Source organism: Tachypleus tridentatus, chromosome 11 (genome assembly GCF_004210375.1).
Source record: "Tachypleus tridentatus isolate NWPU-2018 chromosome 11, ASM421037v1, whole genome shotgun sequence".
In the NCBI taxonomy this organism is placed as follows: Eukaryota; Metazoa; Arthropoda; class Merostomata; order Xiphosura; family Limulidae; genus Tachypleus; species Tachypleus tridentatus.
In genome coordinates this window covers 28,637,316-28,661,217 of record NC_134835.1, presented here as the reverse complement: position 1 = coordinate 28,661,217, position 23,902 = coordinate 28,637,316, and the positions used below count along the sequence as shown (strand labels likewise).

The 23,902-nt window shown below is 35.4% G+C and overlaps 1 long non-coding RNA gene across 1 annotated transcript in view; it reads left to right on the top strand.

Annotated features, from left to right (window-relative positions):
- Positions 1-23,902, top strand: part of LOC143231453 (uncharacterized) — a 72,377-nt gene that overhangs the window by 18,895 nt on the left and 29,580 nt on the right. Inside the window, exon 2 of the long non-coding RNA XR_013016929.1 lies at positions 1,886-2,173. This is a non-coding gene — a long non-coding RNA (uncharacterized LOC143231453). The remainder of the gene's footprint in view (positions 1-1,885; positions 2,174-23,902) is intronic.

Genomic DNA, 23,902 nt, shown 5'->3' with positions numbered 1-23,902 from the left:
TATGCATCAGTAGAAGTTAACTATTTTTAAAATAATAAATGTAATATAATATATTAATATATAATATTCTAAACATATTACTATATTTAAAACATTGAAATAGGTATGAAGTCCAATTTGTTTTTAATATTTTAAAAAACTTGTTTGATAAATACTTCAGAAGAGCGATATAATAGTATCTATGTCCCATATTCTTAAACCTTATATAAACATAGGTTCATTGTGGTAAATAAAGTACAAGTCAAAACACACGCCATATACATATTTACTTAATATAGTTCTCACGTACAAAATAGCTGTAGTTTAAATGTCTTTTGAATTATGTAGCCAATTTTTATAGCTCCATTACTGTTTTGCACTCCTTGGTGGAAAAAGACAGATGCTGTGGAATGTTTATGGTGTTATACAATCTTCGGTTAGTTTTGTTTGAAATACATTAACCCTAAGGATGTTATAAATCTAATGACAACGGGGACTTAGGCTGCAATATTAGAAACTTGTTTATAACAAGAGAGTGTCACGTAGGAGAAAACGGCAGCTGTAAATAATAAACAGCACATTAGCATTTATTATTTTGATTTCACCTTCAGAAACATGACGTGGTAATTAATTATAAGTAACGCGTATTTTATAAGAAAATTTTAATTAAGCTGTTATTGGTGAATATGCTTGAAAAACTACTCAATGTTTTTTGTATGACCGTTGACACAAAATGGCTTTTCTGAATAATATTATACATTTTTATTTACATCTTCTTTCTCGTACTTTTATAAATGGCTGTTTCTTAAGAGCAAAATAGAGTAAAAATATTATAGATTTGATTGCAAAAAATAAAGAAAAAGGCTTAGGTAGGTTGACTTCTGAAGCAATTTATTGGACTAAACTTCATGATTGTCTTGTTCTCTGAATCAGAAGAGATATGAAAGGGTGGAATAGTTACATAAGTCCAAGAAAAATGTAATTCTAATCGATTTCCAACAATTTTACACGTGATGCATCAACTTCCAACTGGTTATAGGTTCCTTCTATAAGATATTGGTACATTAAAAATAAACACCTACATAATTTTATCCACATGTAACTGAGGCCCAATTTACCATGATTTCTAAAAAATCTCAAGGGAATATGTGCTTTTGTTTCGTCTATGATTGAAAGGTCACGTGTGATATAATATAAACTTTTCATGCATCTAAAAGTTAAATGAGTAACATTATCGGTTATTTGGAAATAAACGTTAACGTGGTGACAGAGAAGCCAATCACTTGTATCATAGCAAGAGATACAATCATCATAGTTTTATTCACTTCTACTTACATTTCTTGCATTAACATTCCTTACAAGATCAATTAAAAAACAAATCCAAACTCTACCAAACTAGCATCTTGCTGGATCTTTTGTGGAACTTGACTTCACACGCTGACTAACTAAAACAAAATATGTCAGTGTTTTTATTGGTGTCGTATCACAAAGAAAAATATAGAGCTTCTAATCTTAACTTACGATCTAAATATTACATTATTCTTACATATGAGACAATGTTTAAATGTTGTAGTGTTCTTACTTATGATATTGTATCTAAATGTTATAGTGTTCTTAGTTATGATATTGTATGTAAATGTTGTAGTGTTATTACTTATGATATTGTATGTAAATGTTGTAGTGTTCTTACTTATGATATTGTATCTAAATGTTGTAGTGTTCTTACTTATGATATTGTATCTAAATGTTGTAGTGTTCTTACTTATGATATTGTATCTAAATGTTGTAGTGTTCTTACTTATGATATTGTATCTAAATGTTGTAGTGTTATTACTTATGATATTGTCTATCAATATTGCCGTTTCTTTACTTATGAGAATTGTTTGTTTTTGAATTTCGCGCAAAGCCACACGAGGGCTATCTGCGCTAGTCGTCCCTCGTTTAGCAGTGTAAGACAAGAGGGAAGACAGCTAGTCATCACCACCCACCGGACAACTCTTGGGCTACTCTTTTAGCAACAAATAGTGAGATTGACCGTCACATTATAACGTCCCCACGGCTTGAAGGGCGAACATATTTGGTGCGACGGGGATTCGAACTCGCGACCCACGAATTACGAGTCGATCGCCTCAATTCACCTGACCATGCCGAGCCCGTATGCTTAAGCTACACAATTGTAAATAGCAAAGGTCATGTAAGTAACGTCTAATTAAGAATCTCTACGAACTATTTTTATATATATATGGGGGAGCTATACTTTTACAATGAAATACAACACTTTTGACTGTTTAAAACAGCAATCCTTTGACATATACATAAAATGGTAAACGCGTTTATATTTTCAACATCTCGTGCCCTGGTGGTACAACGGTAAGTCTGCGGGTTTGCAACGCTAAATTCAGGGGTTCGATGTCCGTCGGTAGAATCAGCGGTTAGCCCGATGTGGCTTTGCTATAAGAAAACAAACACACGCTTGTACATCACATGTCCTGTTCGGCCCACCTATATGACGTCAGTGTGGTGGTATAAGCACGTAAGATCCAAGGTTCGAGCCGAGAAACCAGAACTTAAACCTTCAATTCCTTTATTAAAGTAAATTTATCTTTAGAAACCAACAAAAATTTAACCTTTATATAAGTAGTATATAATACTAGTATATAGTATATTCCAGTAGATAAATGGAATATTTTATTTTTCTATCCATTTTAGAATCCTCAAAGATACTCGCTTGTATTTCCGTTTAATGTTTCTTCAGAATGATTACAATAACCTCACAGTTGGCGGTGTACGTCATGGAGTAGTTGTCTTTCCTCTAGACTGTCGCTTCAAAATTAGAGACGGATCACGCGCATGGATCTTTAGTAGCGAACATCCGAAACAAATAAATTGTTTGTGGAATTCTCGTAACTTTTAAACAAATGTAAACATTAAGTGTTAAGTGCTTTCGTTTTTCCTTCCTGAAAACATTAACATATTTTCATTATTAAACTGCGATTCATTATGCATTCAGATGAAATTATAAATCGACTCGCAGAGAAATGATAGACATAGAAATAATAGACACATATATCTCTGGTATCTTTGTTGATCAGTAAGTTGATTTTACGACTTAAAAATTGTTGTTGTTCTAGCATGTTATTAAACTCAAAGATGCACAAAGAGCTGTCTGCGCATTTGGTAAGGAAAGCCGGTTCATAGCAACAAAAGTCCGTGGACATTTCGCTGTGCCACTTGGTGGGAGGGATCCTGGCAGAAGTTATGAGTTATCTTCAATAATATTATATATATATATATAAATAATCCTTACGAGTTAGTCACAAGTGGTTTACATTTATTTTGTTTTTTTTTATATTTTCACACTATCTGAGCTAGTCGTCCCTATTTTTGAACAAATCGACTACAAGACAGGCTGCTAGCCAACAGCACTCACCACCAGTTCTTGGGCTACTTTTGTCAGACAGAACAGTGGGGTTTAATTGTAGCTCTTATAACACACCCGCTTCTCCTGAGTGCAGAGCGAGGTCTTGCATTGATTTGTTTTACATTTGTACGTCACGGTGGTCATAATCCGGTACGTTAATCATTGAATTAAGTTTGACCCCAAAGTGTCTCATACTTCTGTTTGCGAATAGTTACACGGTAACAGAATACCTGCTACAGGTGTTTCACGGGCATTTAAATACCTGATGTAAGTTAAGAAAATGAACCCATGTTCCTATGGTGTTATATTAAACGTCCCTTTCCAATTGGCTCAACAGAAATTATGAACGCTTATAACGCTAAATGCCGGGTTTCGATACGCAGTGGGTACAACTGAGATATACCATAGTGTAGATTTCTGGTTAGCAATATAAAGAGTCAATACTGAAAGGTCTTTGCACCTAACGACTTATTAAGAAGTAACAACATCATTACTAGGTTCTTAACGTGTTTATTACAAGGGATATATTCATAAAGAACTTTTGTTCCTGCTATACGAGTTATTCTTGTGGTATCTTTGTGTATACTCAGAATTTCTTTAACTCCTATTAAGCGCAATATCTCAACAGTGTATACTCGTACATTCTGTACTTATGAGTATTGTATAAATATATTTTAAGTGTATTTATACAGTTAGAAAATAGACGTTTGAACTTTGAACTAGTGATCAAAGCTTTTGGCTGTTACGCGGATTTCATCAACAAGTAAGTAAAAACAAACCAGAAACTACTAAACTTAACAATGACAGTCATTGGTATAATTAAATGTCATTGTTAGGAACAGTAAACTGTGCAAGTGAATGTTGATGATGTGATTTCTGTGAGACATAACCTACGTGACAAACACTTCTTACGGAGGTTTCTTTTGTTTTTGAATTTCGCCCAAAACTACACGAGGGCTATCTGCACTACCGTCTCTAATTTAGCAGTGTAAGATTAGAGGGAAGGCAACTAGTACTCACCACCCACCGTCAACTCTTGGGCTACTCTTTTACCAACAAATAGTGGGATTGATCGTCGAATTATAACGCCCCCACGGCTGAAAGGGCAAGCATGTTTGATGTGGCAAGGATTCGAGCCCTCCGCCCTCAGATTACGAACGAATCGAGTTCCTTTACCACCTGGCTCTACCGGGCCTTTTATAAAGATAAAAAAAAATTATTCGTTGTCACCTGTTAACAGGCTCGGAATGATCACGTTGATAAAGCAGTACTTACCACTTCGCAAAGAACGTCGTGACAACAAACCAAAACGAGGCCCGGCATGGCCAAGCGTGTTAAGGCGTTCGACTCGAAATCCGAGGGTCGCGGGTTCGAATCCCGGTTGCACCAAACATCTTCGCCCTTTCAGCCGTGGGTGCATTATAATGTGACAGTCAATCCCACTATTCGTTGGTAAAATAGTAGCTCAAGAGTTGGCGGTGGATGATGATGACTAGCTGGCTTCCCTCTAGTCTTACACTGCTAAATTAGGGACGGCTAGCGCAAATGATTGTGGTATATTGATAAATATATACATATGTAATAAATGGAAATAAGTTGTTCAAGCTGTAACTAAGATCCCATATAAGGCGAACAATTCTTCTAGTATCGATTTCTACAAATCATGCTCAATTGAAATAAAACTGTGTGTTATAAAATTACGTTTCATCCACATGGCGCATATATATATATATCCAGTTAATTTTAAACTATTTAAGATACTTTCAATTAAGTATTGTATACAAACGAAAGATATTTTCCAAAACACAAATACCAAGTTCATTAGGGGCCCGGCATGGCCAGGTGGTTTGTAACCTTCGACTCGTAATCTTAGGGTCGCGGGTTTAAATCCTTGTCACACCAAACATGCTCGCCCTTTCAAACATGGGGGCATTATAATATGATAGTCAATCCTACTATTCGTTGATAAAAGAGTAATCCCAGTTGACGACGAGTTGCTTTCCTCTAGTCTTACACTGTAAAATTAGGAAAGGCTAGCGCAGATAGCTCTCGTGTAGCTTTACGCGAAAATTCAAAAATAAACAAATTAATTAACACGTTAAGCGATAAAAATAGCAATGTTTTGTTGTTGCTTAAACTATATTTATCAAGTTCATTGGAATATAATCTTTTAAAGCTATAAGAATCTACTGTTATTGAGGTGACTTATTCATATATCACAAAAGTGAAAACTAACATATCACCTTACTTGCGCCCCCTAGCTGGCACAGTGGTAAGTCTACGGATTTAAAACGCTACAATCAGGGGTTTGATTCCCCTCGGTGGACTCAGCAGATAACTCAATATGGCTTTGCTGTAAGAAAACACACACAACTTACTTGTGAGCACGTGTTGAAGTGTTTTTATCACAAACTCTACACGATGTTATAATTATTCTAAAGTTGCGAGTTAAACTCTCTCATGCCGCAATAGCTTTGATGACTCAATGAACTTTGATAATATTATCATTTTTCGATAGAAATACGGTGCAAAAAATACGATTTCACTTTAGAAGAGAAGGCACAAATGTGTATCATATTTATGATACAAAATTCCGATAAAACGAGGGTTAATTTCGAGGTGTGGACAGACGGATAGGAGTGCAGGCTTGCGAGTTCTCTTCAATTTCAAACAGTTTTTAGTTATCTATTTAACAAAATCAGGAATTATGTTTAGGCTATTTAGAAAGATAGGTTCCTTTTCGTTTGTTTTGAACTTCGCGCAAAGCTACACGAGAGCTATCTGCGCCATTCGTCCCTAATTTAGCAGTGTAAGACGAGCGGAAAGAGAGTCAGTCATCACCACCCACCGCCAATTCTAGGGTTACTCTTTTACCAACGAATAGTGGGATTGACCGTCACATTATAATGCCCCCACGGCCGAAAGAGCGAGCATGATTGGTGTGACGGGGATTCGAACCCTTGATCCTCAGAGTAGCTTAACCACCTGGCCATGCCGGGCCTTTGCTTTTGGCGATCATAACTTTTATTCTGCGCACGCAACACGGCACAACACATGTACGCAAGAAGAACACTTTTTTTTGTTTCTTCACATTTGTGACTTTAACATTAAAAACAAGCAATATAAAAAACTACCTCTCCTGTAGTTTGCTAGTTTAGCCTAACTGTTGAACAAATTCGTGACTAAAAATTGTCTACTAAGCATCGTAGACAGGTGTGGCGCTAACATAAGTCTTGTTTCTATTTTGATGCTATAAAGCACAACGTTGATACACTGTTATGAAATGTAATTAATTTATCATGACGAGAGCGCGTGACTAATAAACAACGTAGAGGCTCAATTCGTGGGTTATTTTAAGGGTAGAAGTAACATTTAATAAAGATACATAAAAAAAGACTTACTGAGATAGAGTTCATTTAAATCACGTTGCTGGTTCCCACATTAGAAAATGAATTACTTAGAATCCAATCATCTCAAATTATTACATGCATTTATTTTCGTTTCGTGTAAAATATGAGTTCATTTAGAGCACGTGTTTATGTTGAGAATAATAATTCTGAAACTGGCGGTTGTTTTCATTTTCTTTCATTTTACTGGATAATCAAGAATTTATCCAAGTAACTTTTTTTTTTATGCTGAATCGAAACTACCCTAGAATTTTTTTTCGCTAAGTTAGTTTTGTTTGGTAAAAATCTTAAACAGGATATTCATTAACGAATTACTTTAATCATCTTAATTAAAAGTTAATTAATTAAGCTTTAAACATATTGGATTGTCATGTCAAAATATGATAGTGTTTGTACACTTACGTTACAATTCTATCATGTATCAAACATGTTCGTCCGTTCAGCCGTGGTAGCGTTATAATGTATAGTCAATCTCATTATTTTTTGGTAAAGAGTAGCCCAAGAATTGGCAGTGGGTTGTGATGACTACTTCCCTCTAGCTTTACACTGATAAATTGTTGAAGACTAGCGAAGATAGCTCTCTAGTAGCTTTGCGCGAAATTCTAAACAAACGAAACCGACATAAAATGCAGACATTTCAACCTAATCGGCGGAACCCTATATTGTACAAGGGCTAAACGACCAGATTAGAGTTCCCTCTGGTGTTGGTTTAGTTGTCCATAATTTGAACAACTATCAGCAGCACCCATTACTACAGGAACATTGTTCTATGTTGAGCCGAATAACGTAATTGTTTATCACTTTTATAACGCATTCAAAGTTGAAAATGCAAAGACTTGTTCATCAGTACCACAGCGACTTCCAGTCCGCATCCCAGCAAACCAATCAGTATGCTGCACGTAGTTACCAAAAGAATAAAAAGGTGATTTTTTTCTTAAGATTTCTAAAACGGAAATATTTCTTTTTTTAATTATTAACTCTCTTTTTGTACAGAATTTTATTATAGACCAGTTTATCATCGAGGTTGGTAGTCGAACTAAAGAAAACATTGCTTAAAAAACTTCTGATGCATGCCAATTAGTATTAATTATTAAAATATTAACAATATTCGATAAAGATGTATATATTTTCAAAATCTGCTTCTTGAGATCTGAGGTAATAGGTCAAGGTGTGTGCGTATAACTTTTCCACGGATTTAAGAGGAAATTTGTTTGTAGACCCACAACAAACAAACAACAATAAATCACAAGATACAACAAGCTACAAAACCTTATACTGCTGTATACCATATGTTTCCGACGTAAGCGAAAAAATAACCAACATTTGGAAAAAAACTTATAACAAAACACAACATTCCAGTGAACACCGAATTAATTCAAAAACCAGGTAAAAAACTAAAGTCCATACAACGTAAAAACTATGCTTACAAACACCACACCAACATAATTGATAAAATATAATGCAACAACTGCCACGACTTCTACATTGGAAAAACAAGCAAAAAAATTGACACTAGATTCAAAGAACCCAAACACACCATCACACGATTTTGAACACTGCAAATCAAATAAACACAACGTAACCATATAAAACACCCAGATATTAAGTAGGGAAACAAATATAAATATAAACAAACGCAAAATCAAAGAAGCCCTAGTTATACAGCAACAAAAATCAAAATTCAACCAATATATCGCCCAGTGGCTCAGCCTTATGGCTGCGGACTTATAACGCTAAAAACCGGGTTTCGATACCTGTGGTGGGCAGAGCACAGATAGCCCATTGTGTAGGTTTGTGTTTAATTCAAAACAACAACAACCAATTTAAAGGAACACTTCTATATCTATATATCTATATATAATCTAACATCCAACTGCAACGCCCCCTACAATCCTGTACCCGTTTATACTCTCGTCCTTAAGACATGTGTTCGGTAACAATCGCTTTCCAACTCTTTCTTTCTTAACCTGAGGATGACCTAGGAAGGTCGAAACGTTTTCTCTCCTTACCAATAAAAGTGTTAATACCCATACCAGCCGTTCTTTGACACGTTTGTACAGAATATTATTTCTTTGAGAGTTCCAATTCCGGAAACAATGGATAAACAGAAGACACTACCTGATGAAGTAAAATATAAACCAGCCAATAAGGTTTAACAACTAGTCACGATTGTATACATACTTCGAGTACGTAATGTTAATATCAAAATCAGCAAGGTAGGTGACAACCATAGCTATTCTAAAGTCACAGTGGAAAATAATGTATCAGGGCCACATAATGACATTGTCCAGCGTTTGTAGGTAGTGTGATGCCAAAAGTTGACATAGACTACAAATATGTGTTTACATTGGAAATTTAAAACTTCCAAGTAGAAGATATTCCTTGTAAAACAAAGAATATGGGTCGACTTGGGACTCAAGGACACCGCGGGAAGATACCTGCAGCAACTCATACCCTAGCAGTGGTAAATAAAGTGCAAAATCTTGTAATAAATGAAAATCTACTAAACAAATGTGAGTAACAAAAGGCATACACCTTTCACAAGCAGCAGTATACAGCTGCTATACAGTATACAGCGTAATAAAAACGGATCTTTAACTGTCATACCTCCAATTAACTCTTGACATATCTCAAACAAATGGAGACTGAAATGCGATAGAACAGTTGAAGAGAGTACTGGTAACATTCTGTATATTAAATTATATGGACTATGGAAAGCAGTAGAGAGGAGTGATGTGCTTTCGACATGACAGTTTTATGACATAGCCTTTTGCAATGTAAACTACACTACGTTTTAATATAACATATTCAGTATCCATATTAAACATGTGTGCACTAGATGAAGGCTGTAGGACATTAAGGACTAAATCATAAAAAGAAAGATGCACAACATACATAGGTGCACGACTGCACAGCTAAATACATGTGTATTGCTTTTTAGTGTTGTTTATTCAATCATAGTTAAACCCTGAACATACAAGCTAAATTATTTCTAATGTTCAAGAAAGTGATTCTTGAATTTGGTGTTGATCATCTCGTTACGTATTACAGAAGTATTTGTTTAGTGTAATTTATTTGTTCATTCGTTCCTATATACTCCAACGTAATGATGTGTGCACTTCTCTAGTTGGCCCAGCATGGTCAGGTGGGTTAAGGCGTTTGACTCGTAAGTCGAGGGTCGCGGGTTCGAATCGCACCAAACATGCTCGCCCTTTTAGCCGTGGGGGCATTATAACGTGACAGTCAATCCCACTATTCGTTGATGAAAAGTAGCCCAAGAGTTGGTGGTGGGTGGTGATGACTAGCTGCCTTCCCTCTAGTCTTACACTGCAAAATTAGGGACGGCTAGCACAGATAGCCCTTGTGCAGCTTTGCGCGAAATTCAAGAACAAACAAACAAAACAAAATAAAACTTCTCTATTAATGAGATCAAGATGAAAAGCTTACGAAAGCCAGCTAGTTTTCTATAAATAAAATCTATTACGAAATGTATCAGTAGAAAATCAAATAAGACACTCATTTATTCAAAGTTCTAATACTAAACTAAAATTTTCTGCTTATTCTATATTGATCAAAATACAACTCAGTGTCTTATTTATTAAATGTAGACAACAACAAATTTTACAAGGAAAGTATATGTGCGTTTTCTTATAGCAAATCCACATCTGCTGAGTCCACCGAGAGGAATCGAATCCCTGATTTTAGCGTTGTAAATCCGTATACTTACCGCTGTACTCGCGGGTGACAAACAAGGAAAGTACAAATATGTTTCACAAATATTAGTTCATACAAGTTTTTATTGTTGTTGTTGTAAGATGTTAAAGATGGTGCTCAGTGTGTTATTGATCGAGTGGAACAGCGGTATGTCTGCAAACTTACAACGCTAGAAATCGGGTTTCGATACCCTTAGTGAGCAGAGCTAAGAGAGTTCATTCTGTAGTTTTGCGCTTAAATAAAAACAAATTTGTCTGACTGTTTGATTATTCGGCTTCAAGATAGAATGTCATTCCGTAAAGCTTCCGCTGAAATTCCAGAAGATTACAAGCTATTTAAAGGCCGTATTGTTTGATTTTTTGCTTTGAAAGTGCGGATGGTTTCATCTTCCTTTTGTTCAGCGGAAGCAAAGAAGCTTATTTAAAAAATAAACAGTCTTATCAAAATATTGAAGCCACTTAGTAATAAACAGTTTTATATCAACTCCCTCGCTACAAGCGGACCATAAACCTGAATAACAGCTTTCATAAACAAGCAAACGACCGACTACAAGGTACACAAAGTTATACTGTAAGTATTATTAAATTTTTATTATTAAAGTATTATAAATAAAATAATACGGCAAGATTCTGCACGTTTTAAAACAGACCTTTCAGTGTCTCGGCAGTAAGTGTGAGAACTTATAACCCTAAAAACCAGGCTTCAGTACACACGACGAACACAGCCCAGACAGTCCATTGTATAAATTTGTACTTAATCAAAAACAAGCTTCAACTTAGGTCAGAAAAATATAATAATTTTTTTGGATATAAGTAATTTAAGTCTTAAAAACGATCTAATAACTGAATCGCTCTACACTTAATTAATTGAAAAAAAACATTAATATTTTAGAACTATATTCAACCGAAAAATAATTTCTGTGGACCCCAATAACTAGAAGTATGTTTTTGAAGCAAAGCGATATATTTGCAAATAATGTAATTATTCATATTTGTAGGAACGCATATATGAGTTTTCTTTTTCTGCTGTGTTTATCGAGGAGAATCGAACCCCTGATTTTAGCGTTGTAAGTTCGGAGGCTTACCGCTGTCCTAGCGAGGAAACATATTTAAGAAAATGATCACGGACATGTAATTCTCATTCGTCATAAAATACAATAATAATTTCTCTGTCCATAGATTAGTATTACATAGGTTATTTCAAATTTTATATTTGAGATACCGTTCAGAAAATGCTATGATAATAAACGACAAAAAAAAAGGATATGGTGACGTGTTTGTTTCTCTCGTTTGCAGCGAAACAGGTTTGACCTGTAAACTATATTTCTGTAAGATAAATATATTCTTTGCATTTTTATTGTTTGTAATTAAGCACAAAGCTACACAAAAAAACTATCTGTGCTCTGACCATCACGGGTATCAAAAAACCCGATGTCTACCGTTGTAAGTTCGCAGACAATACGGCTGTGCCACTGGGAAAGGAAATGTTCATGCAGAACATTTACAGGCTACACCTTGTAAATAAATATCCTTAGAGGGAACATTGCTAACTGGTAGTTTCTTATGCGTATTTTAATAAAATAAGACACCAAAACGAGCACAGTTTAAAATATTTCGTAATACGAATCAAATAAGTTTGTGTTTTATTTTGCTAGCTTTACCTGTATTTTAAACCTCTTCCATTTTTACGAGTCCAAGGTCTCTCATCGATTGGAATAGTTTACTCAAATATCCCTGGCGAGATTCCATTAAGTACTTGCTCCTAGCTCCTCCCTGTACATATATGAATGGTATGAATCATTCTTCGAAGGCTAACAATTGAGTTTATCTAGCAACCTATTAACGAGCCATTCACTTTTTTCTCACTCTATGTATACGTATGAAGTTCATATATTCATGTATTTGGTCTCTAAGGAGTAGACAAAAACATTAAATAACATTTTACTGAAATATTAACATGTACCTCCGCTGTCATGCACACAAATACTCTTAAACCAGCGTCATACTAAAGTAAATACATACAAAAATAATATTACAACTGTTGTGTACTATTGAAATACGTTTCGAACACTAAAATAATCAGACAGATCGATAGTACTATACGTAACAAGGAAAATGGTGGTTATTTATTTATACATAAAAACAAATATGGATTATGTATTGAAACGTAATAAAGGAAATATTGATAATCTGTTGATAATTAACAAGAAAAGTGATGGTTATCTGTTGATAAATAACAAGAAAAGTGATGGTTATCTGTTGATAAATAACAAGAAAAGTGATGGTTATCTCTTGATACGTAACAAGGAAAGTGATGGTTATCTGTTGATAAATAACAAGGAAAGTGATGGCTAATTAACAACGGAAATCATAAATAACAAGGAAAGTGATGGTTATCTGTTGATAAATAACAACGGAAGTGATGGTTATCTGTTAATAAATAACAAGGAAAGTGATGGCTATTTACAGAAACATAATGAAAGAAGTGATGGATATTTACAGAAACATAATGAAAGAAGTGATGGATATTTACAGAAACATAATGAAGGAAGTGATGGATATTTACAGAAACATAATGAAGGAAGTGATGGCAATTTACAGTAACATAATGAAGGAAGTGATGGATATTTACAGAAACATAATGAAGAAAGTGATGATTTTCCTTTTCATTTTTACAGACCGAGTGAAACTTGTCAGATTTGAAACGTACATATAATGTTTGTCAGTTGTGTTTTTATAATGAACGTAATGTTTGTATATTTTTGTTTTTGTTGAAATCATGAACTGTTATTCAAATAGAGAATGTGTCATTAATTATTGACAACTTGAGAAATGTCAGCTTTACATGAATTAATATTTTATGTGAACTTCCTTTAAATTTCATATAATGTTTATATTAAAAATATTGTAAGCTCCAACAATACTGTCATTTTACCATTGAATGAGACATATTTCATGGTTTTAAATTGTTTAGAGGATATAAAACATAATATCAAGAAAATAAGCGATAACCAGATAATAATGACAACAATATGAAAGACTTGTTATATATATTAGTGTTAGCTTTGACTGACTAATGTTTTTCCTTATAACTCTAAAACAAAATATAATAACATCTCTTCGTCAGCTAAGTGGTCATCCTAAAGTCGGATCCTTAAGGCAAATTCTTATAAGTAGTTCGTTTTAAGTCGAATCCTTAAGGTATACATATATCAGTGGTTCCCCTCACGTCGATTCCCTAAAGTAAATATCTATTATTAGTTCTCTTTTTGCCTGATCCTGAAGGTAAATATCTGTAAGTAATTTCCCTAAAATCGGACCCCTGTGGCAAATGTTTATATTTTCAACAATTCACTAAATTTAGTATACTAGAATGAAAACTCATAAAAAAACATCTTAATAACAAAATTTATAACAAATAATTAAACATACTCGCACAGAATGTTTGCAACTTAAATTGATAACGAATGTCAACAAATATCTTTTAATGTTGGTGAAAAAAAAAGTAGTAGACAAAAGACATAGAAAGAACGAGATATATTTAGAAATATTTTTAGTGGTTTTTGTTATTGCTATTTTTGACTTAAGCACAAACGTACAAAATAGAGATAGCACTTAACCTGTGTCTCAATGTGACCGTAATCACTAGAGGTACCCGTTATCTGTGTCCTGACTTTAAATGTTTCTAGTCACCTCCAAGTATATATAAATATATTATTGGTTACATTGATTAATTTGTTAGATTGTTTGTTTGTTTTTTTTAATTTCGCACAGAGCTACAAGAGTGCTATCTGCGCTGTCCGTTCCGAATTTAGCAGTGTAAGACTAGAGGGAAGGCTGCTAATAATCACCACCCACCGTAAACGTTTGGGGTACTCTTTTAGCAACGAATAGTAAGATTGACTGTCACATTATAACGTTCCCCCTGGCTGAAAGGGCGAGCATGTTTGGTGTGATGAGAATTCAAACCCGCGACCCTCGGATCACGAGTCGAGTGCCTTAACCACCTGGCCATGCCGGATACTTACTCTTTAGTTCTCTTCTAGATAGGTGAGTTACTTCTAAACAGTCTTTCTGATTAATTACTTTTATAAAAAGTGATGTTTCCTAAAGTTATTTAAAGAATCCAAAATGAAACTAAATCGTCCTTTGAAGAATTGTTTGTTTTGGAACTTCGCACAAAGCTACTCGAGGGTTATCTGTGCTAGCCGTCCCTAATTTAGCAGTGTAGGACTAGAGGAAAGGCAGCTAGTCATCACCGCCAACCGCTAACTCTTGGGCTACTCTTTTTTGGATTGCGTAACACGCCCCACGGCTGGGCATGTTTGCGAACCCGCGACCCTTAGATTACGAGCCGCACGCCTTAAAACGCTTAGTCATGCCATGCCATGCCAGGCCCCCTTGAAGAAACCATATAATCAACTCTATCACTTATCTCTCACGCTTTCCTCTAAATTCGAGATATAAAGCAGATGTCGTGTTTCATTTAGATGACTAAGGTAATTTCTTCTATTATGTTAAAACAAACGTTTAACAATTTATGAGATACTATTAAAACAAAACGAATAGTTTACCGTATTTGAAAAAACCGAATATGCTCTCCTTATAGGAAGATAAAGCTTTGCACAAATATTCCTAAGCCAATATCAACCAAGCCCCTATTTTCAAATTACTTTACAAATAACAGTGAAACCAATATCGAAAGTAATTTTATAATTTTTGAATGTATATCGTATATTTGCTAAATATCAATACATGTTTGTTTGTTTTTTAAATCAAACGTATCTTACGAAATTAAATGTAATTACCTAAAATAGGTGACCTTAAATCTGGAAGTGTATATAGAGCGAGGTTTCTTAGCCCACGTACCTTTGTAAATTAATACTGCAAAGCTATTAGTCTTACTAATAGACAAGTATATTGTTGATAGTTGACCCGGCATGGCCAAGCGTGTTAAGGCGTGCGACTCGTAATCTGAGGGTTCGCATCCCCGTCGTGCCAAACATGTTCGCCCTTTCAGCCGTGGGGGCGTTATAATGTGACGGTCACTCCCACTATTCGTTGGTAAAAGAGTAGCCCAAGAGTTGGCGGTGGGTGGTGATGACTAGCTGCTTTCCTTGTAGTCTTACACTGCTAAATTAGGGAAGGCTAGCACAGATAGCCCTTGAGTAACTTTGTGCGAAATTCACAAACAAAACAATTTATTGATAGTTATTTTTGAAGAGATTAGACGTTTTGGTCTTAAATAAATGACTGAAGCTAACTCTAGCACCTAATATCTAAATTACACAGATCGTCCTTTGCTTACCTAATATCTAAATTACACAGATCATCCTTTGCTTGCTTTGGAATGTTTTAATGAAAAGAAACAGTTTAAAGAAATTGCCAAATACCAGTGATGTACCTTACCTTAAGCACCAGCGATTCAGTGTAATGAAATGTATATTAATGTGATGTTTTTATTCTACGTGAAACAGATGTACCCCATGTTCCAAAACTAATATGCATCATGCATAATGCAACAATAGTAAGTGTCACTGTCCTTTATCGAAACGCCTTCTCTTCCTTGAAATACATCATCAGCAACAGATGGTGGATATCAATAAACGTTGATGTAGAAAGGAAAAAAAAACAATTTAAATGTGCAAATATTATGTGGATTCATATCTGTCTTTAAAATAAGGTAATGAGGACACTGAACACTTTGATTAACGAATAAAAAAGAGAAACGATGAAAATAAGTGTCTGAGTCTCAGGTGATGCAAGTGAGTTACCGTTACATTAACTTTATTATGTTCCTACAAATGAGATCAGATCTTTGTGTTTGTCTGATCTCATGAGGCACACATTGTGTTTGCCTGATCTAACTAGGTTCACATTGTGCTTGCCTGATCTCACGAGGCTCACATGGTGTTTGTCTGATCTCACTAGGTTCACATTGTGTTTGCCTGATCTCACTAGGTTCACATTGTGCTTGCCTGATCTCACTAGGCTCACATAGTGTTTGTCTGATCTCACTAGGCTCTCATTGTGTTTGTCTGATCTCACTAGGCTCACATTGTGTTTGTCTGGTCTCACTAGGTTCACATAGTGTTTGTCTGATCTTACTAGGCTCACACTGTGTTTGCTCGATCTCACTAGGTTCATACTGTGTTTGTCTGATCTCACTAGGTTCATATGGTGTTTGCCTGATCTCACTAGGCTCACATTGTGTTTGTCTGATCTCACTAAACTCACACTGTGTTTGTCTGATCTCACTAGGTTCACATTGTGTTTGTCTGATCTCACTAGGCTCACATTGTGTTTGCCTGATCTCACTAGGTTCACATTGTGTTTGCTTGATCTCACTAGGTTCACACCGTGTTTGCCTGATCTCACTAGGCTCACACTGTGTTTGCTCGATCTCACTCGGTTCATACTGTGTTTGCCTGATCTCACTAGGTTCATACTGTGTTTCTCTGATCTCACTAGGTTCATATGGTGTTTGCCTGATCTCACTAGGCTCACATTGTGATTGTCTGATCTCACTAGGTTCACACTGTTTGCTCGATCTCACTAGGTTCACACTGTGTTTGCCTGATCTCACTAGGTTCACACTGTTTGTTCGATCTCACTAGGTTCATACTGTGTTTGCCTGATGTCACTAGGTTCACATTGTGTTTGCCTGATCTCACTAGGTTCACATTGTGTTTTCCTGATCTCACTAGGTTCACACTGTGTTTGTCTGATCTCACTAAGTTCACATTGTGTTTGCTCGATCTCACTAGGTTCACAGTGTGTTTGCTCGATCTCACTAGGTTCATACTGTGTTTGCCTGATCTCACTAGGTTCACATTGTGTTTGTCTGATCTCACTAGGTTCACATTGTGTTTGCTCGATCTCATTAAATTCACACTGTTTGTTCGATCTCACTAGGTTCATACTGTGTTTGTCTGATCTCACTAATTTCACATTGTGTTTGCTCGATCTCACTAGGTTCATACTGTGTTTGCCTGATCTCACTAGGTTCACATTGTGTTTGCCTGATCTCACTAGGTTCACATTGTGTTTGTTTGATCTCACTAGGTTCACATTGTGTTTTCCTGATCTCACTAGGTTCACATTGTGTTTGTCTGATCTCACTAGGTTCACACTGTGTTTGCTCGATCTCACTAGGTTCACATTGTGTTTGCCTGATCTCACTAGGTTCATCTGTGTTTGCCTGATCTCACTAGGTTCACATTGTGTTTGTTTGATCTCACTAGGTTCACATTGTGTTTTCCTGATCTCACTAGGTTCACATTGTGTTTGTCTGATCTCACTAGGTTCATACTGTGTTTGCCTGATCTCACTAGGTTCACACTGTGTTTGCTCGTTCTCACTAGGTTCACATTGTGTTTGCATGATCTCACTAGGTTCACACTGTGTTTGCTCGATCTCACTAGGTTCACATTGTGTTTGCTCGATCTCACTAGGTTCACATTGTGTTTGCCTGATCTCACTAGGTTCACATTGTGTTTGTCTGATCTCACTAGGTCCACTCTGTGTTTGTCTGATCTCACTAGGTTCATACTGTGTTTGCCTGATCTCACTAGGTTCACATTGTGTTTGCTCGATCGCACTAGGTTCATACTGTGTTTGCCTGATCTCACTAGGTTCATCTGTGTTTGCCTGATCTCACTAGGTTCATACTGTATTTGTCTGATCTCACTAGGCTCACATTGTGTTTGTCTGATCTCACTAGGTTCACATTGTGTTTGTCTGATCTCACTAGGCTCACATTGTGTTTGCCTGATCTCACTAGGTTCACATTGTGTTTGCTTGATCTCACTAGGTTCACACCGTGTTTGCCTGATCTCACTAGGTTCACATTGTGTTTGCCTGATCTCACTAGGTTCACACTGTGTTTGCTCGATCTCACTAGGTTCACACTCTGTTTGTCTGATCTCACTAGGTTCACATTGTGTTTGCCTGATCTCACTAGGTTCACATTGTGTTTGCCTGATCTCACTAGGTTCACACTGTTTGCTCGATCTCACTAGGTTCACATTGTGTTTTCCCTGATCTCACTAGGTTCACACTGTGTTTGCTCGATTTCACAAGGTTCACATTGTGTTTGCTCGATCGCACTAGGTTCATACTGTGTTTGCCTGATCTCACTAGGTTCATCTGTGTTTGCCTGATCTCACTAGGTTCATACTGTGTTTGTCTGATCTCACTAGGCTCACATTGTGTTTGTCTGATCTCACTAGGTTCACATTGTGTTTCCTGGATCTCACTAGGTTCACACTGTGTTTGCTCGATCTCACTAGGTTCACATTTTCTTTGCCTGATCTCACTAGGTTCACATTGTGTTTTCCTGATCTCACTAGGTTCATACTGTGTTTGTCTGATCTCACTAAGTTCACATTGTGTTTGCTCGATCTCACTAGGTTCATACAGTGTTTGCCTGATCTCATTAGGATCATATTTCTATGAAAATGTTAAATAATTATTGAAGATTTCCAAGCTTTGGAGTTAAAGTAATTTATAGTTTATTTAAAGAGCATTTCTGTTTTCTGTATTAGTTGAAAACGATAAAAAGTATTCGTTATGAATATTTATCATATAGTGATTGAACTCAGCCAGTTTTGGAAAGTATGCCTCCTATAAAGGACTCCAAGACCTATAAACTGTAACTAATATTTTTTCAAATGTTTAGATGTTGAACGTTTGGATGGATCTGACTGCTGAATGTTTGGATGAAGATGGCTGTTGAACGTTTCGTTGGAGCTTACTATTGAATGTTTGGATAAAGATGGCTGTTGAGCGTTTGGTTGGAGCTTACTATTGAATGTTTGGATGAAGATGGGTGTTGAACGTTTGGTTGGAGCTTACTATTGAATCTTTGGATGAAGATGGCTGTTGAACGTTTGGTTGGAGCTTACTATTGAATGTTTGGATGAAGATGGCTGTTGAACGTTTGGTTGGAGCTTACTATTGAATGTTTGGATGAAGATGGCTGTTGAGCGTTTGGTTGGAGCTTACTATTGAATGTTTGGATGAAGATGGGTGTTGAACGTTTGGTTGGAGCTTACTATTGAATGTTTGGATGAAGATGGCTGTTGAACGTTTGGTTGGGGCTTACTATTGAATGTTTGGATGAAGATGGCTGTTGAACGTTTGAATGGAACTAACTGTTGAACGTTTGGATGAAGCTTACTGTTGGATAGCTGTTCGATGTTTGGATGGAGCAAGGTGTTGCATGTTTGAATGAAGCTAGATGTTGAACGTTTGGATGCAGCTGAATGTTGAACGTTTGGATGAAGGTGGCTGTTGAACGTTTCGGATGGAGCTGGTTTTATATTGTTTAAAGCTTGAGTGGATCCTGCCAATCCGTATAAAAATACACTTATTGAATTATTTTTATTTTACAAGTTTTATTCATAATCAGGAGTGGTATGAGATAAACTGTAGTAAAACTGAACAAGTTAATAAAATAAAAGGATTTAGATATGAAATAAGACATTTCCAAGAAGTTCACCTGATTCCACTCAGAGTTCGGATACAATTGTATGAAGTCACGCTAATTCTCTTCTCTCCGTAGAGGCCTTCAATATATTGTTTAATTTTTTTTTCGTGAGTTCAATGCTATTAATTTTGGGTTGAATATGTCGTCCTTGGTTGTTGCTAAGCTTCTTAGCATCAAAAATATATTTTGTAGGAACTAAACAAATCATTATGTTCTAAAACCAACAACTAAAGAAATAGATAAAATATTAAATAATTTATATAACACTGAAATAATTCTTTCAAAATAAGCTTTTGGAATTACAACGCTAAAATTCAGGATTAGATTCCCTGCGGTGAACACAGCAAATAGTTAGTTTGGTTTTATTTTGAATAAAATAGAAACAAATCAAAGATATGAAAAATATATATACTTTGTAAAATATCAATCTAATCAGCATATACTTTACAATTACATTATTGATTATTAATCTTTCTGAATATATTCTATCATAACGTGCATTACAAATACTCTGTCATGTCCTCCTCTTGGCTCAGGGATAACTCCGAGGCTTATAACGTCAGATATTAGGGCTCGATACAGGCGGTGCGAGAGTACAGATAGCATATTGTTTAACTTTTTAGCTGAGAACTAACAAACAAATAATATTATTTTATCTATATTTCCCGCAATAAGAATTATTTAGACATAATTGCATATCTTGTCCGATAAGTGATGTTCGAAGCCTACATTTTGTGCAGATATATAGATGATATGGTATAACATTTCAGGTCTTAGTAATTGTCTCTAACAAAACTGATATTGTAAAGTCAACCATCGTAGAAAGGTGATCACGCATAAGAAATTTTGACATCTATCGTGAAAAGGTTTTTAGAATTTATCAAATATTACATAATTCCCAATAACATGTTTTCAAGTCATAAAAGTGATTATTCTTTGGTATAAGCGTTATATTGTGTAACTACGTTATATTGTGTAACTAAAATTAACACTCTCGAAACCGATGTTTTTTGTAGAAATTTATACGAAACGAGCTCGTTAGTTGAATGGAGTTAAGCACAATGCTACACAATGAGCTATCTGTTCCTTTCCCACCACAAGTATCGAAACCAGGTTTCTAGAACTGAGAGGTTGCAAATATATCATTGTGCCACTGGGGAGCAGCTAGTTAATTTGGAAACAGGCTTGGTTTGTTTTTGTTTTGAAATTCACACAAGGCTGCTCGATGGCTATCCGTGCTAGCTGTCCCTAATTTAGCACTGTAAGACTACAGGGAAGGCAGCTAGTCATCACCATCCACCGCCAACTCTTGGGCTACTCTTTTACCAAGGAATAGTGGGATTGACCATGACATTACAATGCTCCCACGGCTGAAATGGCGAGCGTGTTTGGTGTGACAGGAATTTTAATCTGCGACTCTTGGATTACGGGCAATCTTGTAGAAATGGACACATGTGTACATGGAAATGTTGAAGAGGTTAACACGTGTGTCTGTGGCAGTGTTGTAGAAATGGGCACATGGGCCAATAGCAGTGTTGTAGAGAGGTATACGTGTGTTTATGGCAGTGAAAGAGTTCGAACTGTAGAAAAATAAAACTGACAAATATGCTAGTGTGATTTTGATAGCGATCTAAAGATTAAAGTGTTAAAAATTAAAGGAAAGGCAACATATTTAAAACATGTTTCAGAAAATATTGAAATTCTTGAAAAAGAGTACTTTTGTGGGCGTAAAAATATCACTTAGACGAGTCAGCATTTAATAAGTTCGTTACGAGCGGAGGAAAACTGAGTTCGTCTTAACACTTCCAAGTTTGTATCAAGTATAACAACAACATTAATGAGACTGTAGTTACAACATCTCTAGGAAGCCTAGTTCGATAGCAAGAAGTTTTTTGTTGTTATTAGTGGTAGTTAGTAAGCGTATTGATTTATCGGAACTACATATAATCACAAATGCTGAACAGTGAAGTTTCCTCACGTCTACTGTAATACAGTTCGATTCACAGTGATATTATTTTCTTCATGAGAGCTTCCCAGACAATAAATAAGGGTACATTGTACGTTTTACAGGGCCTACAGAACCACTTTATGCTCCTATATAAAATTTATTCTTTCAGATTGGGTCCTTTCGTTGCTGCTTACTAAAGCTAAGTTTTGTTTGTTGTACAAAGCAACACAGCGGACTGTGTGTGTTCTACCCATCGCAGGTATCCAATCCGAATTTGTAACGTTACAAGTTCTCAGACTTAACTCTGACTTATCGCATGTTATAGTAATTTATCAGCTTTAGTGATTTTAATAACACCAAAATAACACTCTGTTGTTGTTGTTTTCAGTTTATTAGCAATCTGTGAAAGGTTAAAAGGTTAAACACTATCTGTGAAAGGTTAAAAGGTTAAACACTACCTGTAAAAGGTTAAAAGGTTAAACACTATCTGTGAAAGGGGAAAAGATTAAACACTATCTGTGAAAGGTTAAAAGGTTGAACACTATCTGTGAAAGGTTAAATGGTTAAACACTACCTGTGAAAGGTTAAGAGGTTAAATACTATCTGTGAAAGGTTAAAAGGTTGAACACTGTCTGTGAAAGGTTAAAAGGTTAACACTACCTGTGAAAGGTTAAAAGATTAAACACTCTATTGCAATAAAAAAGTATGAAGATTTATTAATAACGTACGAGTAAAGTTTAATTGCTATCGAATCTTATGTTTTTATTTGTCAATGATGAACGAATACAATGTATTACAAAAACCTAAATTTTACCTTGAACCAATTCATATCAGTTTTTCGTTATTTATAAGAACAATGAATACAAAATAAAGTCATTTCGCTTCCCACAGCACAGATAATTTATTAATAACTATAAATACACACCAGAGTACAATGTAGTTTAACAAGGAGGGTTATTAAGCGAACAGGTTCCAAATATATCCTTAAACTTTCTTATCGTTGGATAAAAATAGGACGTCATTATATTTAATCTATTGCTACTGTACTAAAAACAACGTATAATATATACATATACGCTGAAAACAGTAATTGAAATGTCAAAGATTATTTACGGACCCCAAATTGAGAACAAGGGTAATTTCAAACCTGTAGAAAGTAAATTAGCTGTACCAGTAATTCATAAGTCGCAGTAGCCTAAAAGGTTGTTAATTCTGGAAGAATTATTGTTACGTTTTCTGTGTATAAAGTACGCCATATAATTCAAGGAAGAGATTGTATCTAGAATATTCTTAGTTGGACGAAACTTTTATTGAGCTTTCACGTGGAACTATTTAATTGTAATTGGTTTATAATTTTTTATTGTCATTACTTATAGTTTATCTTTTGTTTTATTTTTATATGATATAACTTTAACTTAATTAACATCGAAGTACTTTATCTGTAATCTGTACTGTGACAATATATGATTTATCTCAGCAGCGAAAACAACATCTGGCAAAAAACGTCTTCTGAGATAACCCTTCATCAGCATGTTAACACTTCTGGCTCTGTTGTCATGAAAGCTATCAAGTACGTTTATAAAACCGCTAGCATGAAAAACATGAACAGTGACGTGTTTTTGTGTGAAAAAAAAGGCGCTTAATGTTTAAATTTAATACTAACGGCACCTTTACTCACAAGTGGAGTAGACTGCCAGGATAAGGACATTTAGGGTTAGGTTTAGTTGTCTCTTTGGAAGTACTTATCAGAGGGAAAGGAGTCCATAGGATTTAGGTATAGCTGTCTCTTTTAAACTATTGACTAAAGGGAAAACAAGCAGTGGCGAGCATCCGTCGCCACAGGGGCTTTGTCTGATTTTTAAACGAAAAATGATATTGACTCTCACTCTTACAACGCATAAGTAGGTAGCTGAAAATGTGGTTGGTGTTTATTAACATTTACAA